Below are 18397 nucleotides of genomic sequence, written 5' to 3'. Positions count from 1 at the left end.
GTGAGATTAAGTCCGTGTCAGGCTCCATGCTCAGAACAAAGTCTGCTTGAGATTCTCTCACCCTCTCCCTCTGCCCCTCCTGTTCAAGCTCTCTCATTCTCTCAAAAATAAATATTTTTAAAAATTACATCAATGGGTAAGCAGGAGCTAGGGAGAACGTGAGATCTGTGTTGACCACTGTATATAAAAATGTTTTTAATTTTTTTAAATGAACTTAATTACCATATCTGTAAGTCATCAGAAAAATCACATTGATCCTACAGATTAATACTGTGATTTATTCCATTTCTTAATTTTATATCTCCCTTATTTGGTTTTATCATGAACAAATAACAAAAATCAAAATCCATAGTATAGGAAATGTACTGGGAAAACCATTTTGGCTTTCAATAGAACTTTCCTAAATGGAAACCAAGTCACTGTAGCACACCATTTTAAAAAGTATGAAATATTCAGCCAGAGCACCTCAGTCTGACTTAGCTCTGCCACTTTCTAGCTATGCAAACCTGGTGGCTCAGTCGGTTAAGGGTCTGATTCTTGATTTCAGCTCAGGTCATGACCTCAGGGTCCTGAGATCTAACCCTGCATTGGGCCCTGCATTCAGCAAGGAGACTGCTTGGGATTCTCTCCTAATTCCTCTGCCCATCCCTCCACCCCTGCTAGTGCTCTCTCAAAAAAAAAAAAAAAAAAAAAAAAAAAGAGAGAGAATTAAGATAATCTATAGGCATACTGAATTCAACATACCCAAAACTGGAATATCATTTTATCTTCCAAACCTGTTTATGTTTCCTGTCATCAATTCATGCATTCAACAAGGGCACAACAAACATACTCCCTCCCCTCCAAACTTTCACAACCAGAAACTCATGAGTTAACCCAGAGTATTCCTTTGATTCACAGCTAATCATTCACAAAGATCTGCATATTTTACCACTGAATATATCGTGAAATCAATCTTCATAGCCTGTTCTCAAATATTACCAGAATTAGTACTAGTTTCCAGATTTTAGTCTTGTGCCCTTTGAACAAAATCTCCATGATGCTATCAAGGTGATATAAAATATGTATATCAGGCAGCCCGGGTGGCTCAGTGGTTTACCGCCGCCTTCAGCTCAGGGCTTGATCCTGGAGACCTGAGATCCAGTCCCACGTCAGGCTCCCTGCACGGAGCTTGCTTCTCCCTCTGTCTGTATCTCTGCCTCTCTCTCTCTCTATGTCTCTAATGAATAAATAAATAAAATCTTTAAAAAAATAAAATAAAATAAGTATATCATCTTAAGCTTTGACTACAAATCAAAACTAAAGAGAAAAAATTAGCACATTTACATTTTAATCTTAAAATCAAGTAGGCCATTCTAAAAAAATAAAAAAGCCTCGAAGGAAAATATTGCTATATTATTTTCACTAAATATTAACTATTATTTTGGAAGGCAAAAAAAAAAACAAAATCAAGACTGAAAATTATAAACAGGGAAAAATGATCTGCAACACACACATTTAAGGCTAATTTAAAATAAAGAAGAACAGCATGGTGTCACAATTAAGAGCCAATTCAAGTATCCAAATAATTGCTTTTATGCAAGTCCTGTTCTCCCCCTTAATAGCTCTGACTTTGGGCAAGTTTGGCTTCAGTTTACTTGTCCCTAAGAAATGGATAATAATAGTTTCTACCTCACAGGGTTGCTGCCAGGATTAAGCATAAAGGACTTAAAAAACAGTATTTTGCATATAACAATGCAAATGTATTTACTATCTAATTAATACACAATAAATAAAACTAACTTCTAATAAAATTTTGTCCAATAAATTAGTAAAATAATAAGAAAAGCACAAACTGCAAACCAGGGATTGCAAACTCAGATTCATTCACTTGTTCAACAAATGTTTGTTGAGCACCAACTGTATGTGAGTACTATTCCTTATGTCTGGGCTACATCAGTAAAAGACCAAAATTCCTCCCTGGAATAGCTTGTTCGCCAGTGGCAGAAAACAAATGCTAATAAAAGTAATAAGGAAGTAATATATGTTAAAAGGTAATTGTGTGGGCAGCCCCGGTGGCCCAGCGGTTTAGTGCTGCCTTCAGCCCAGGGTGTGATCCTGGAGACCTGGGATCAAGTCCCACATCAGGCTCGGAAAAAAAAAAAAAAAAAAAAAAAGGTAATTGTGTGTAGGAGGGAGTATAGGGTATATAGAAGGGATCGACAGAAGACAGGGTACAATTTTAAATAGGATAACTAGTACTGACCTCAATGAGAAAACATTTGAGCAAAGAATTAAGAAATGTATCCATCTAGTTATTTGGGAAGAGCCTTCCGCACAAATAGAAAAATGAAGACAAAGGTACAAGGTAGAAGTGTGCATGGCACACAAAAGGTACAGCAAAGTGACTGGTATGGTAAAGCCAGCGGGGGGGGTGGGGGGGGGATGGGTATTTCGGAATAAGAATAGTAGGAGATGGCCAGCCCAGATGGCTCAGCAGTTTAGCACCGTCTTCAGCCCAGGATGTGATCCTGGAGACCTGGGATCCAGTCCCACGTCGGGCTCCCTGCGTGGAGCCTGCTTCTCCCTCTGCCTGTGTCTCTCATGAATAAATAAATAAAATCTAAAAAAAAAAAAAAGGAATAGTAGGAGATGAGATCAGAGAGGTAACAAGCTGTCACATGACACAGACCTTAAGTCACAGACACAGATACAGACCAAAATTCAGGTAATGAAGGACTTTAGCTTTTTTTTTTTTTTAATTTACTTATTTATTCATGAGAGAGAGAGGCAGAGACATGGGCAAAGGGAGAAGCAGGTTCCCTGCAGGGAGCCTGATGCAGAACTCGATCCAAGAACCCCGGGGTCACAACCTGAGCCAAAGGCAGATGCTCAATCACTGGCCAAAGGCAGATGCTCAACCACTGAGCCACCCAGGTGCCCCTAGCTTTTATTCTGAGTTTAAATGAGGAGCCACCATAGATTCCTAAACACAGAATATGATCTTGCCTTTTTAAAGTCAAAAAGAAGTGGGGTGCCTGACTGGCTCAGCGAGTAGAGCATTTGACTCTTGATCTCAGGGTTCAAGTGTGTTCAAGCCCCATATTAGGTGTAGAGTTTACTTAAAAATCAAATCTTCAACAACAACAACAACAAAAAGAACAAAGGAGGAAGCAGGGAGACCAATGAGTAAACTAGGACTAAAACTCCGGTGAGAGAGGATGGTAGCATGGATGAGAGAGAGGCTGGTGAAAGGAAAAAGATAAAAAGAAGTAGTTTCTGATATGAGATATATTTTGAAAATATAGCCAACAGAATTCACCAATACACTAGATACGGATCATGAAATGAATAGAGAAGTCAAGGATAAGACCAAAGTACTGGTCCAAGCAATGAGAAGCCAAATGATGAGAAAGAACAGATTTTAGGGGTAAAATCAAAGTTCAGTTTTGGACATAAGTTTTTGTATCCACTGAATGACTAACTCAAATGCCTACAAGGCCCTGGGAAGAAATGTTAAATGAGCAGAAAGGCCAAGGACAAGACTCTAAGAAGTGCTAAGCACCATCTTGAAAGGGCAGTGACTACTCAATTCTAGCAAACTATTAGCATGATCAAATCTAGTTTACACAGTTATGCCGCCAAATTTTCCAACTTTTCAGGAAGGAAGCTGTAAATCTGATTCTAATGTGAAATCTCAATTTTTAAAATTTGAGAACCAAAGAACTACATTTCCCTACTAAACCTGCAAAACTGGTAGGAAAGCAAATTGGTGCAGCTGCCATGAAAAACAGTACGGAGGTTTCTCAAAAAATTAAAAATAGAATTACCAGATGATCCAGTAATTCCACTACTGGGTATTTACCCAAAGAATAGGAGAATGCTAATTTAAAAAGATATATGTGGGATCCCTGGGTGGCGCAGCGGTTTGGCGCCTGCCTTTGGCCCAGGGCGCGATCCTGGAGACCTGGGATCGAATCCCACCTCAGGCTCCCAGTGCATGGAGCCTGCTTCTCCCTCTGCCTGTGTCTCTGCCTCTCTCTCTGTGTGTGTGTGTGACTATCATAAATAAAAAATAAAATAAATAAATAAATAAATAAATAAATAAATAAATAAATAAATAAAAAGATATATGTGCTCCTATGTTCATTGCAGCATTATTTACAATAACCAAGCTATGGAAGTAACCTTAAGTATCCACTGATAAACAGATGGATAAAGATGTGACATAATCCAAACAGTGGAATACTAGTCAGCCATAAAAAAGAAACTGTGCCATTTGTGACAACATGGATGAACCTATAAGGGCATTATGCTAAGCAAAATAAGTCAATCAGAGAAAGACAAATACCGTATGATTGCACTCACATGTAGAATTTAAGAAACAAAGCCAAATGGACAAAAAACAAGAGACAAAACAGAGATGCCAAAACAGTCTTAAATACAGAGAACAAAATGGTGGCTGCCAGAAGGGAGGTGGGTAGGGTGGTAGGTTAAACAGATGAAAGGAAATTAAGAGTATACTTATACTCTCTACTGAAAACATAGAGAATTGTTGAATCACTATATTGTACACGTGAAACTAACATAACACTGTATATTTTAATACAAAAATTAAGTAGAATATTGCAAAGCTACATAAACATCATCTTATTTACATGTGCAGATACTCAAAGGCATTAAGATGGCATGACTAGAGAGTAATACAGTAGAAAATCATGTTCAAATTTAGTCCTGTGTATATATACATTAGTTCTAAATTCCAATTCAAAACTTAATAGCGAGTCAAATTCTCACAATTCAGTTCAATTCTCTACACATTTATTAACTGTTTTCTATGTCTGAGTCACTTTACTGGACTTTAGTCATACTGATCACCTTGAGGAGTAGAACTACAGTCATTTTGTGCAAGGGATAGAGTATGCCTTTATATATCTTTCTACTCAGAACTGTACTCAGAAAGGACTGCCACAGAAGGTAACTTCCTGTCAAGTAGAAGTATTCAAACATTAGCTAAACATGCTATAGAGATTCAAGCAAAGAGTACACTGCTGGACCATGTGGTTTTGGCCATTCCTTAGAAAATCTGGTATGGACTTAAAGCACAGATGATGGCTTAAAAGAATTTATAATCCAGGATATAGTATACCATCATCCAATTAGGTGACTTCTATGTGTTAAGCCTGCATTTTCGAGAGCAATATCTCTATTCCTTGAAAGTAGAGTAGTGGGTAGTCAAGAAAACTAAAATAAACCAAACAAAAAACTGAAAATTAATTCATATGTAAAAATAGTAACAAATATTATACAACAGACCAAATAAAACACCGACAGATTTTCTATGGTTTTAATTCTGGGCTGCTTAAGGGCAGAGATCCCATTTTCCTTGAATACTTTCCCTATTATCCACTACAGTGTTTGGTACATGGTAGGTACTCAATAATTATTTGTTGGATGAAGAGTCTAGCAGAAAATTCAGAAAAATCCTTACCAGGACTTCATATACTGTTAACAGGGACGTATTAAACTGGAATTATCTTTTTAGAGGGAAATTTGGCAATATTTATCAAAATCTAAGATGTTTATAAACTTATTTAGCAATTCAATTACTAAAAAATTAAGCTAGATATAGTTGCACAAGTACCCAAAAATAAATGCACAAGAATGTGGACTGAAACAATGTATGTAAAAGCAAAAATCCGGGTGTGGGGGGGGGGATACCTGGGTGGCTCAGTTCCTTAAGTGTCTGCCTTCTGCTCAGGTCCTGTCCTAGGATCCATCCCATCTGGCTCTTTGCTCACCATCTGCTTCTCCCTCTCCTTCTGCATGCTCTTTCTCTTTCTCACTCTTGCTCTCTCTCAATAAATAAAATCTTAGAAAAAAGAAGACAAAAATCTAGAAAATATCTACTTGTCTACAAATAGAGTACTTACTCAAAAATTACGGTATAACTACATGATGAAGTATTATGCAACTGTTAGAGAATGTCAGATTTGCATGAGCTAATACGGAAAAATACTCAAGAAATAGATGAGAAAAAGCATGTTGGAGAGCAGTACGTTTACTGGTTTACCAGCTGAATGTTTTGTTTAAATATATTAATATATATATTCACATGTCTATATAAGCATACAAAAATTTTAGAAAAATTTTATAAGAAACTTTAACAATCATTATCACTGTTAAGTAGGAATGAGGAATCAAAGTACCTTAACTTCTCACTTTTCTGTGACTGTCAAGAATATCTTCTACTTGTATTAAAATCAAGAAGCCCTTTCAGGGGTTTCCCACTGTTCCTTAAATATAAAGTCTAAACTCCTTAAAAAGCCATAGGGGCACCTGAGTGGCACAGTGGATTAAGCACCTGACTTTTGGTTTCAGCTCAGGTCTGATCTCAGGGTCTTGAGATCAAGTGCCCAGTCAGACTCTGCCCACAGTGAGGAGTCTGCTTGGGTCTCTCTCTCTCTCCCTCTGCTCCTCCCCACTGTGCTCTCTCTCTCTCACAGACTGAAATAAATAAATATTTATAAATAAATAAATAAATAAAATAAATAAAATAAAATAAAATAAAATGTCCTAAAGGTCCCTTCATAATCTGGCCCAGCCTGTCTCTCCAACTTCATTTCTTACTATATGGCAACAACAGTACTTACGTATTTGCAATTTGTCAAATGTGCCAAGTTCCCACATATCAGCCTTTGTGTAGCTTGTTCCCAGTCCTTTCTCACTCTCTTTGCCTTTCCCACTCCTAACATCCTCCAGGGAAACCACCCCCTGACCCTCCCATCTCTGCTAAATTGGGGATTCCTCTGTGTGTGCTACTGTCACAGACCATCTCAGAGGGCTGCTCTGTCAATCCCTTCCACCTCCTTCTCTCCTAAATTCTGCCAGATATTAAGAAGGGTCTAGTCTTTTATTTCCAAAACTCTACCACCACGTACACTCCCTGCTATGCGATTATTCTTCAGGAAACGAGGCAGAAAAAGAGGACCACCGTGATTTAACTAGAAATAATGGACTTGGGTGAGAGAAGACCTGAGTTCTGGGCTTAGTCAAGAGATCTTTGACGAATTACTTTACAGTTTTTACCTTTACTTTGCAACTCTGTGAAATTCCATTTAATGCTTATTTCTGCATTCTTTCGTTTAGCACCTTGTATACCTTGCACAATGACAGTCACTGTTTATACATGATTTCATTTAGTACTTAAAATACTCCTGTGAGGTACATATGATCTTATTCCATTTCAAAAATAAACTGAGACTAAGATAAAGTTACAGTACTAGCAAATTGGTGGAGTAGATACTCCAATCAGAGACCTGTCTGCCTAGATATTGGGCTCCTAACAGCCCACTTTAGATTACCTTCATTTTAGATATTTAATAATCTGAGATCTCCAAAAAGTGATGTGATTTGCCTAAAATCATATAAATTACAAAACCAGGACCCGAATCCAGATTTTTTTCACATCAATAGTTTTTTTAACATAATTATAAAAATTATTAAATTACGCATGCCTCCTTTGAAAAACTACAGCATGATTTTAAAAAAACAAAACAAAAACGAAAACAAAAAAAAAAACGTATTAAACTTAGAAGGAAAAAAGTTAATTAAAAAAACTTTTGGAAAAACTCTAATAAAATAATTTCAGATTTATTAGAGACCTTAAAATTCATCTTATTCAATACCACCTGATGTTTGCATCTCCTTTACAATATTGGTGTGCAAAGCAGTCACCTATTTTATTCTTGAATTCTTACAAGAAAATCACTATTCTCTGACTTTGGTTAACTCTTTAAGAAAGTTCTTCCTTATACTGGATTATAATTTCTTCCCTTGTAACTTGTACATAGAGATCCTCCTATTATCCTTCTAGCCAAAGTGAACATACACCTCTTTCATAGAATTGCATTTGAAAAGTGATTCTCCTCTTCTTCAAGCCAAACATTACCAGTTCCTTAAACCCAACTTTTCCTAAAATGATGTCCCTTAACATATTATTCCAGGAGCTATTAATAGACCTCAAAAATAACCAAATACATCTGAGAATCACTAGACCTCTCCCTTAAGAGTATCACAATGAACATCAGCCTATTTAAGGCCGTGAAAAGTTTTAGTTACAAAAAACCTTGCAGCCTTAACTCCTGTCTCTCAAACATTAATTGTACTTTATATGATAGTTTCATGTTCCCTCACTATCCCGTCTTTTTGTCCCTTAAAAGCATGGTGGCCAAAATTACAGAGAGAGATATCAATGTTCTACATAGCTGCATGACATTGATGGTTCAAATCAAACATACTGTCAACAAAATACCCAAATCTTCTTTAGCCTATGTCGAAGTAACTGGATTTTAAAGTCATACTGAATTTCATCCTATTAGATTCAACCAACAAGCTCTTCCTAACCTTCCCTCTAATCTTTTACCCACTTGTGTCCCATCTATGAAATGTCCTAACTTAACCTCCTTTTCCAAGGCGTAGCTTTTTTTAAGAGAAGGAAACAGATACAGGAGGGCAGAGGGAGAGAGAGAATCCTAAGTAGGCTCCATACCCAGCCCCGCACCTGATGCACTCGATCTCACAACCCCAAGATATGACCTGAGCTGCCTGCAATCCAGAGTCAAGACACTTAACCCACTGACCCACCCAGGTGCCCCCAAGACATAACTTTCTTATTTTCATGCTTAATTGAGAGCAATTTTTCCAAATATAATTAGAAAATATTTTTAAATTGCCCTAGTTGGACCAGTGAATAGTACTAATTCTACATTGTCTTTTTAAATAGTTAACATTCTGTCATCCTTGTAATGAGACAAATTATCCACCCATTATGGGTCCTGATAATTCATTTTAGAAATGCATTTACATATGAAGAACAAGTACGTGTGATATTCTAAAGAAACTTAAAAAAATAATAATAAAGCTACCTTTCTCCGTTTAAGATTGTTTTTACCAGGTTTTGATACTATACCATCATTGAAGATTTTCTACTAAGAGAATATTAGAATTGCAAGTGGACCTTGGACCACTTCCAATTTTACATTTAGAAAACCAACAGCAAATAAAGTAGAGACCTGCTTAAGGTCACAACGCTAGTAACTGACAAACCTGTGCCTCAAACCATCAGACATTTATAAACTCTGGCCCTCTCCCATAATTTAGTCCAGAGGGACCTTAAGAGTCTAAACATCCCAGAGGACACATTACCGGCCCATTACACTAAAAACATCATGTTGATACAGTGTGGAGACTAGGAAAGTGTGAGATTTATATTTTTTAAACACGCTACTAGTTTAATATGCCACCTTACGTACACTATTTACTGCCATAAAAACAATTGATAAATATACCTTCTGCTTCTATTTTACCTGAAATGTAGAATTTAATTAATACACAGGAGTTTTTTGTTTTTCTGTAACTGATAGCTTACTCTGAATGGCTGATTTGTGCAATCCAACCCACCCCTGCAATTACTTACAGACATCTATTTTGGGCCAATTCATGTCTCTAAAGTTGTATTTTTAAAGATATTAACATATTATCCACCGTGTCAAGATGAAGTTGGTTAGTCCCCACATTAAGACTCTCTTTAATAGACAATGACTAGAAACATATGCTAGACTTACTACACTTAAAGAAATCTCAATCAAAATATTTTAAAAACTTAAAATTACAAAAGTATAAGACACACAGGAGAGTCACCAATCTCACCCTATGTTTTTTGTCTCACTCTCTCTTTAGAAAGGTGTTTTATCTTAGAGCCTCAACAAAAGTAACATATACACATATCTAATTCAAAAATCTAAAAATATCTAACCTTAATAGTATATCTAGCAAAATACATTTCTAAAAAAGCCAGAATTCAAGAACCTCAACCAGAGAATTAAAAATCAAATCTAAAACAGGTATACAGTTATTTTTATTCTAAAATATTCCAGAATCAATCTGAGAATTACCAAAATTCCAAGAAAGCATAGCAGTCTTATATGACAAAACTGACATGCCAACTGAAACTTGTAGGCTCAATTAGTTCTTGCTGATCCAAGGAATCTGAGTAAGGGAAGGAGGACCCAGAGCAAGAGAACGACATGAACAAACAAACAAACCAAAGTGGGGACAGGACGGCAGATTAAGAGTTGCTATATCACATATAAACTCTAGTTTTCAAGATAGATCTTTTTTCCTAAACTTTGGACTTTCAAAGATTCCTTTCCAGCTCAGTTTCAAAAGTAAAACTGAAGAAACATTAAAGAAAAAAGTCCTCTAAGCTATGAAGTAGAAGGCCAAGATGGCACAGCCAATCACAGGATAGATATCCACGGAACAATTTGAATCAAGACTTTTTTTTTTTTAAAGGACTTTAGCTTTAAATGCTAACTATATCTTCACTAATTTTAAGTACTTTAATAAGCTGACAAAATATAAACTTTCAAATTCATACTTCCTTTTAAAATAGAAAATATAGTAATAAAAAATTACTAGTACAATTTTAGCAAAATATACGTGAAAATTAATCACTTTAAGGAATTTGTCAGCTGTGTTGAAACCTAAACTGAAACTTCATCTTATGAATTACTGTTAAAATTTATGAAGATGAACATTTTAAATTTCACTATAATTTTTTAAAGTGAATGCAATAATTAAAACATTTATTTTTAAGATATCAAAATGTTTTAATAGAAAGCACATTAGATCTATATGGCATTCCTTAAATTACATGGGATTATATTCCTGATCTGTTGATCCAATTGTTATGGAGTATGATACACTGAGACCATGGTTGCCAAATCAATGGAGACGTTTCGGCGGCAACTCATTTTAGTGACAGACTGCACTATTTCCCACACGGTTGGAAAATGAGAAGGATTACTAAAAGTGTAGAGATATGGAAGCCTAACATTATTTCAAAATAAAAAGGTATAGATGGAACAGTTCAATTCCACTTTAAATGATTTTTATTAAAAAAATGCAGACACGTTTTTATTCCTAGAAGTCAAATATAAGAATATATGAAAAGTGTTGGTACTGGGTGTTTCACGACTTTTAGCAATACTGTGGAGGGCAGTATTGTTTTTGATTATATAATTAACAATAAAGTCTTTAAATCCTGTGTCGAACACAAAATTCTCTGAATCTAGGATAAAGATACCCACAACCAAAATTCTTGAACGCTCTGACACAATACACTGCTTTCCTCACATTAGGTCTTCTATAAGCTTTCATCCAAAGTGTTACAATTTCAACAGAGATTGTATTTTCTTCCCTCATTTTTGTTTTACCAAGGACCGGATAGTAAAATGAAGACACAACTCAGCATTCATATCCAGGTCTGGTCAGATTCTACGCCAACCATTCGATTTGTGTTCGCAAACGCCCTGTCTGCCTTCCTAACCAAAATGACAACATCGAAACTATGGCGCTTTATTTCAGTCCATAAATTCGGCATATTCCTATTAAGAATTGCTAAGTCCTTCTGCACCCAGCAACACACAAGCCTACATTTCAGATGTTGACATGTACTAGGATCGTTGGCCATACCGTTCAAGTCCAACACTCCGCCCTCTAAAGAGAACACTCGGGGATCCCAGGTGGCTCAGCGGTTAGCGCCGCCTTCGGCCCAGGGCGTGATCCTGGAGTCCCGGGATCGAGTCCCGCATCGGGCTCCCCGCGTGGAGCCTGCTTCTCCCTCTGCCTGGGTCTCTGCCTCTCTATCTCTTGTCTTACATAAATGAATTTTTTTTTAAAAAAAAAAAATCTTAAAACATAATAATAAAGTGACCATTCGCGGTTAAGGCCGTGCCTTAAACAGAAACCGGGGCGCCGCCAGCCCTGAGCAGGTGCCGCGCCAACCACCATCTCCAGGTCTGGGATGGCCTCTGGGCGCAAACAAGCACAAGTTTTTTAAAAAGAGACTTTTCCACGTGTACCCTGGAAAGCAGAAAAATCATTACAGCCGAGGGGCTTTGGCTCTGAACGTCTCCGAGGGGAAGCTGGTGCAACCGCTCAACTATACACCGCAGTGGTTCCCGAAAACATCCTATAATTTCCTTCCTTCCTTCCCAATAAGCAGAAGTCTACCGACACGTGGACGGGGCCCTCCAGAGGGCACGGGCCCTGGTGCGCGGCACGTCCTGCTCCCGGACACCGGGCGGCCCGCTCCGCAGAGGCGCCGAGCCTGCGGGCTCCTCCCGACACTGCCCGGTCCACGCTGGCTCGGCGCGGCTCGGCTCGGCTCGGCATCGTCGCGGATCGTGAAGGCTGCGAGCCGTCGGCCAAGAAGGCAGAGCGGGAGCTCAAACCACACTAACTCCACAGAGGAGGAACCCGGTGCCCCGAACAACGGGTCCTGGCTTCCCGGGGACCCCAGGCTCCCACCGATGCCACCACGACGGAGTCCCGGGTCTCCGGCCTCGGGGGTCAGACTTCACCGAGTGTGGTCACAACGAGCAAGGCCTCGGCGCGCAGCGATGCCGCGGCCCCACGCCGCCCCCGGTCGCGGCCCCGCGGCCCCGCAGCCCCGCGGCCCCGCGGCCCCGCCCGGCGCCGGGCCCCACTCGCCCGGGGAGCCAACAGGCAGGCGGACGCGGGCGCGGAGGCCAGCTCGAGGCTCGCCCGCCGCCGGCACCCAGGGACAAGGCGCGGTCGCCAAACCTCACCCAGCAGTCGGACGCCCCGACGTCGTCCACGGCCGCCGGAGGGGACGCGCGGCGCGACAACGGCCGGACGCCCCGGGCGCGCGCTCCACGGGCGGCGTTGGGGGAACCGGGAGGCAGCGGGCGGGAAGCGGCCGGAAGGCGGCGGGCAGAGCGGAAATGGGGCAGCGCGGGGGCAGGGCGGGGCGGGGCGGCGGGAGGAGCCCAGGGCCGCGAGCACGCGGCGCCCAGGCTGCGGCGGCGGCCGTCGGGCCGAGGCCGCCCTCGCCCTCGGGGCCGCGACACCGCCGCCCCCCGCGGGGCCCTGCGGCCGGGGGCAGGCGCTCCAGCCCTTCCCGGCGGTGACCGGCGGCCCCCGGCAGTGCCCCCGCTGCCCCCATCCCCTCCTCACCCCTTCGGGTCTTCAAATGTTGGTCCTAAATCTCTGGGACCAACGACCACAAACCGCCGCCACCGATTCGGGGACCAGTCGGTCGGAGCGGGGGTGGGGGGAGGGTGAGGGGGGGCCGCCGCCGCGGAGGAGGGGAGCCCGCGGGGAGGAGCTCGCGTCGTCCTCACGCCTAGGCCGGCCTCCCGGCAGCCGCCGCGCGCAGCGGCCGAGGCGGCCCCACGAGGAGCGGAGCCCCGGCCAATCAGCGGCCAGCTCCTCCCCGGGGGGGCGGGGTCAGAGCGGGGAGAGTGGGCGGGACTAAGGTTTGAATCAGAAAGAGGCTCTCGGAGGGGGGGGCGTGAAAGCGCCTGGAGTGACAGGCCCTTTAGCCAATTGGGGCTGGGGGTGGGCGTAACGTAGCGGTGCCGCGAGACTGCCCTGCGTGTTTGGTTTGGGTGCAGAACAACAAAAGGCTTTGCTTTTGACGTGCTTCTTACTTCGGGGAAGATACGGATACACTGTACTGGTTCTTCTCGGCTGGTGGGAGTTTTCGAATCTTAACCTCCTGGTTTAGGCCCTTTTTTAACGAGGGCTTGAGGGTGGAGGGTGCGGAGGTTTAAGGGGGCAGGCGGCTTCACAGACAGGAGCGGACACGCGGTTGGGTGGGCCGAGGGCCGAGGGCCGGGGCGAGGCCGCTGGGCGGGGGCGGAGGGGCCGGGGCGGCCGGGCCCACCTAGCCCCGGGGGACGCCGCGGCCTGCGGCTGAGGCTCCGGCTGCTCTTCTGGCCTGAAACCAGCTTTCACGGGCTCTGCACACACGCCTTGAATTTTGCTCCCTTTGAAGATAGAGCGTGAGTTTAAACGGCGAAGAAAATAAAAATAATGCCCAATCAGACTCCTAGACTAATAGGACTGCAAAGCCCCTCCATCACGTAGCTTCTGCTCCAACAAATGAGGAACCTGAAGCCCGGAATAATCCACCGGGTTATACAACCTCGAAGGGCCGTCTTCCACAGTGGCCGGTGAATTCAGTTTGTTGCCTGCGTGTGTTCAAGGCACTAACAAGTGTCTTAAAATCTGTGAACAACAACAAAAAATTTGTGAACAAGCCGCGTCTGTGTACTTTTTACCCCTCCCCTCATAGTAGGATTGAGCAAGGCCTTTGGTGTCTGGCCGACCTGGACTCCAATCCCTGGTACCGTTTTGTGGTTGTGACACAACTTCTCTGAGCCCCAGTTTAAAACGGGGAATGGGAAGATAAATGATAGATAATATCAACAAATGCTGAGCCCTTGTTATGTGCCAGAAACAACTGCAAGGTATTTTCACGTGTGGGTGCATTTAGCTCTCACGGTAAGACTGGCAAAGGTACTTTGGCCCCACGTAGCTGCATATTCCAGGTGGAGGCACCCAGACAGCTGAAGTAGTCTGTTCAAGGTCATCCAGCAAGTAAGTTTATTTCTGCTCTGAACCCTGCAGACATAACCACTGTGCTATACTGTCTCAAAATGTGTCCAGAAACAAGTGGCATAATGCCCAGAGTGCCCAGAGCATGTTGGGTAGAAGCTTAACAAATCCCTTCCTAAACCATCTGCCTTCAGCCCAGGGATAGGACCAATCTCATGTATGTAGGCTATATGCCTATATAAATAATAATGATAAACAACTAGAAAATCTAGACATAGAATGTAACTACTTGGCTGTGTGTGTGTGTGTGTGTGTGTGTGTGTGTGTTTAATATGTTAATTCTCTAAGAACTGCAAAGGTGGCAAGTTCTATCATATTGACTATGTCTGTGACCGCTCTTTCATTTCTCCAGAAAGAGATTACTCATATTTTCATGTCGATGCCATCGGCAGTTCTCAGTAATTAGTTCTAAATGCACATGTTGAAGGTTTAAACTAGCTGAAGTTGTGTTGTTAGGCCCATTAATCTGAAAAGTTCCAACAACTAAAAAAATTCTAGGAGTTGCTGTAAGATCCTTAAAACCTCACTAGGTGGAGATGTTATCTTGTGAGGTGCGAAAGACAGTTCCAGGAAATCCCCTGAAGAGTTATTTTACAGTTCTAGCTTCCTTTTTTTTTCTTCCACCAGACACCCTCCCCCACCCTCATATAAAAAAAACCAAACAAACAAAGGCTTCTCAATAGGCATTAGTCAGGCCATAGAACCGTGCTTAGATGAAGATAATACTATTTAAAGATCCTTGCAGTGCTTGTGTAGTCTGTCCTTTTGGTCAGATTTCTCCTAAACTTTTTTACTATCCAAAATCTAGTAATAGATGTATTTTTCAAATGCTATAAAAACTATATTCTGTGTATATAAAAGTAAAGGAATCACCTTTATTTCTCAAGACTCCTAGAAAAGAGAATCTTAAATACCTTTACCAACTAGAATTTTTTTTTTCAGAAATAAATTCCAAATTAGGGTTTGTTATAAATTTATTTGCAAGTTTATGGGGAAAGGAGATCCAGATTAATGGGAAGAGTGAAGATAAGTGATATGGAGGTATTATTTTTTTTTACTGAAAAGCAGCCTAAAGTAGAATACTTGTTGGTAAGGGAAAAAAAAAATAGAAGCGGAGGTCTGCATCACTATGGGACCTGGAAAGAAAAAGTTATCAATAAAAATTGAAAGAGATGTAAAAGATATAGTTGGTTAAAGTAGTCTAGATACAATGTAAATGTGGTTTTTCTCATATAAAATGCAATTTTTTTAGAATAAAATCTTCATACACCTTCTGTAAAATACAAACTCCCAAAAGGAAGAAAAGCAATGAGAAGTCTGTATAAATGTTTAAAATCCAACTTAGTCATAGTAGAAGAAATGAAAGGTGAACAGTTTCACAGAAAAAAAGAGCATTGTATAGTGTTAGAGCTTCCTACCTCCATATCATATCTGGCGGTGATGGCGTAGATCCACCAAAAAATAGCAACTGTTTACATGTTTATAGAATTAATGATCTTTCTACAGGAAACTTGGAAGCTAAGGGCCATTCTTTAACCTGGCAACTCTCCATTCTAAAAGATATCTCAAAATGCTTTCAGAAGTATGAGGGCTTTAAAAAAAAAAAATCTCAGAGTAAATATATTTATTTCAATTTACTGACCACCCTCATTTGATGATTTCTACTTAACAGATTAACTTGAACTTTTGATGTGTCTGGAATGTGAATGTCAGCACCACGATGATTATAAGGTGGAATAGGTGCTTTTCCCAGTAGGCTATCCCAAGCCATCTTTACATTCAGTCAGTGTACCTCCCATGATTAACAACCTATCTTCCCAAGGCAACAAATTAGAAATAGAGATCTTTGTACACAATTTAATGGTCTGTACAGGAACCAAACCTATAACGAAGGCCTCAGTTAACATAGATACCAACTAAAGGAAGCAGTAGTAAAGGCAACCTTTGATTGGTATTAGTTGGTAGTTAACATCAAGATCCAGACATCCAATTACTATTTTTTAAATAATTTTTAATGATTTTTTAATAATATTAGAAATAATGCTATCCTATAAGAATCATCTTTTTCCCCTTTGAGAAATAGAGATTTAACTTATATGAAATAACTACTGTATGTAAAAAATAACTTTCTTTTCCTCTCTCTCTCTTTTTTAAGTAGGCTCCACACCCAGTGTGGAGCCCAATGGGGAGCCCAACCCAGGGCTTGAACTCATGACCCTGGGATCAAGACCTGAGCTGAGATCAAGAGTCAGATGCTTCCCTGACTGAGCCACCCAGGCACCCCTAAAAAATAACTTTCTTTCCTTGTGTTTTCTTTTCTTTTTTTTTTTTTAATAACTTTCTGCTTAAAAATTTAAACACTTGATTGGAGAGAGAGTGGGATGAAGCTTTCCTGTCTTATCTCACTGAAGCAGCTTTCTTAGGTAACAAATTATAGTGGAACTATAGCCGACAGACACCAGCAATTTTTAAGCTGGGAGAGCCAGAATGACTTGCCCAAAAATCACAGTCAGTTAGTGGCAATACTAGATCTCCAGCGTCTCTCTTCTGACTTTCAGTCTTAAAACCTGGCTCTCACAGAAACTTAAATTGTGCTTTAAATTCTACAGTGGTTTAAAAAAAAAAAAAAAAAAAAAAACACCTATGAATATATTCAATGAAGAAAAGTATTTGGCTGAGGACAACAGGGTCAGCTTTGGTTCAGGAACATTAGTATACCTGGCCAGAAAGGATGTGTGAAGTAAAGCAATTTCTTGGGTATTGAGGTTTCTTTCTTCACACTCCATGGGTGGTGCCCTCCCAAGGTGACTCCAGCCCTGTCTATCTAACTCAGTTATTGTCTTAGCCCAAGAAGCAGAGGAAGACTCCCTCTCTTTGACTAGGGGAGTGTTTTGCATTTTCTCAAAAGCAGGGAATAGAGAGTCCTTGGAACCCTAAGAGGAAAGGATACCATTATAATCCACAATTCAGTCAGTCAGTGTTTTAAATTAAAGCATCAGATCTTTTTAATAAATCATTTGTTTTAATTTGCATTGCTCTGCTTAGATGTACAATCTCCAGGGCATCCTTGAAATCACTGACTTATTATGTTCTGCCAACTTTCACTTATTCCATTCCAATCGTCGTTCTTTTTTTTTTTTTAATCCAATCGTTCTTAATAAAAGGCATACATTCCCTTTTCATCTCAATTTGCACTTTAGCACCACTGAATTACTAAATCCTTACAAGTTAAAAAACAAAACAAAATAAAGCAAAAACAAAAACAAAAAGAATCCCAGAAAACCCTAATCTTGTTCTGTTGAAATAATGTATTTAAATGTAAACTGTGGAAACAGCTAGTGTGTAATTCTGATTTTCATCAGGACTGCCCAGTGTATATGGGGCAGGCTAACCAAACCGGATTAGAACTGATTCTTTGGTTCAGTCCAGTAGCCCTGTGTAACCCAGAGATAGGGCTTTAGTACTACAATAACTAAGGGACAGAGGAAGTCTGTGGTATGTGGTTAGAGGGCTAGGAAGTGAGTGAATAGTATATACATCACTTAGTTTAGGTATAGAGGTAGAGGAGTAGGTGCAGAATGACCATAAGGTATAAATTCATGATGACTGGTTTAAGAACAGATATTAATAGCATCAAATCATATTAAAATTTTACACAGATTTGTTTTTCTTACTACTTATTTACTACAAGCAACAAATAGTTAAATATATTTCTTACTTTATGTTTATAGAAAAGCCTCTTTTTATATGCATCTTATATGTAGGGTGGTATTAAAAAAAAAAAAAAAAAAAAGCACTGGAATTAGAGCCAAAAAATCTCTATGCCAATTTCAGCTCTTCTTTTTCCAGTTGTGTATGGCCTCTCTGAGCTTCAGTTTTCACAGTTGTCAAATGGACGTAACACCAACTGTCTCACAGGTAGTAGTAT

The 18397-nt window shown here is 40.4% G+C and overlaps 1 protein-coding gene across 7 annotated transcripts in view; it reads right to left on the bottom strand.

The window, feature by feature from the left end:
- RBM46 (RNA binding motif protein 46) overlaps positions 1-13181 on the bottom strand; it is a 49585-nt gene extending 36404 nt beyond the window's left edge. For 5 of the 7 annotated variants that reach the window (XM_072773729.1, XM_072773733.1, XM_072773732.1 and 2 more), the window contains exon 1: positions 13024-13181. The gene's annotated coding sequence lies outside the window, so the exon portion shown is untranslated. Of the gene's footprint in view, positions 1-1099; positions 1220-12635; positions 12770-13023 lie in introns of those variants that run through there. The other 2 variants (XM_072773731.1, XM_072773730.1) reach the window with 2 other exon arrangements.
- Between the last annotated feature and the right edge of the window lie 5216 nt (positions 13182-18397).

Source organism: Canis lupus, chromosome 13, assembly GCF_048164855.1.
Source record: "Canis lupus baileyi chromosome 13, mCanLup2.hap1, whole genome shotgun sequence".
NCBI classification, from domain to species: Eukaryota; Metazoa; Chordata; class Mammalia; order Carnivora; family Canidae; genus Canis; species Canis lupus.
Note: the sequence above shows the minus strand (reverse complement) of the source record. Positions and strands in the feature narration are given on the sequence as shown.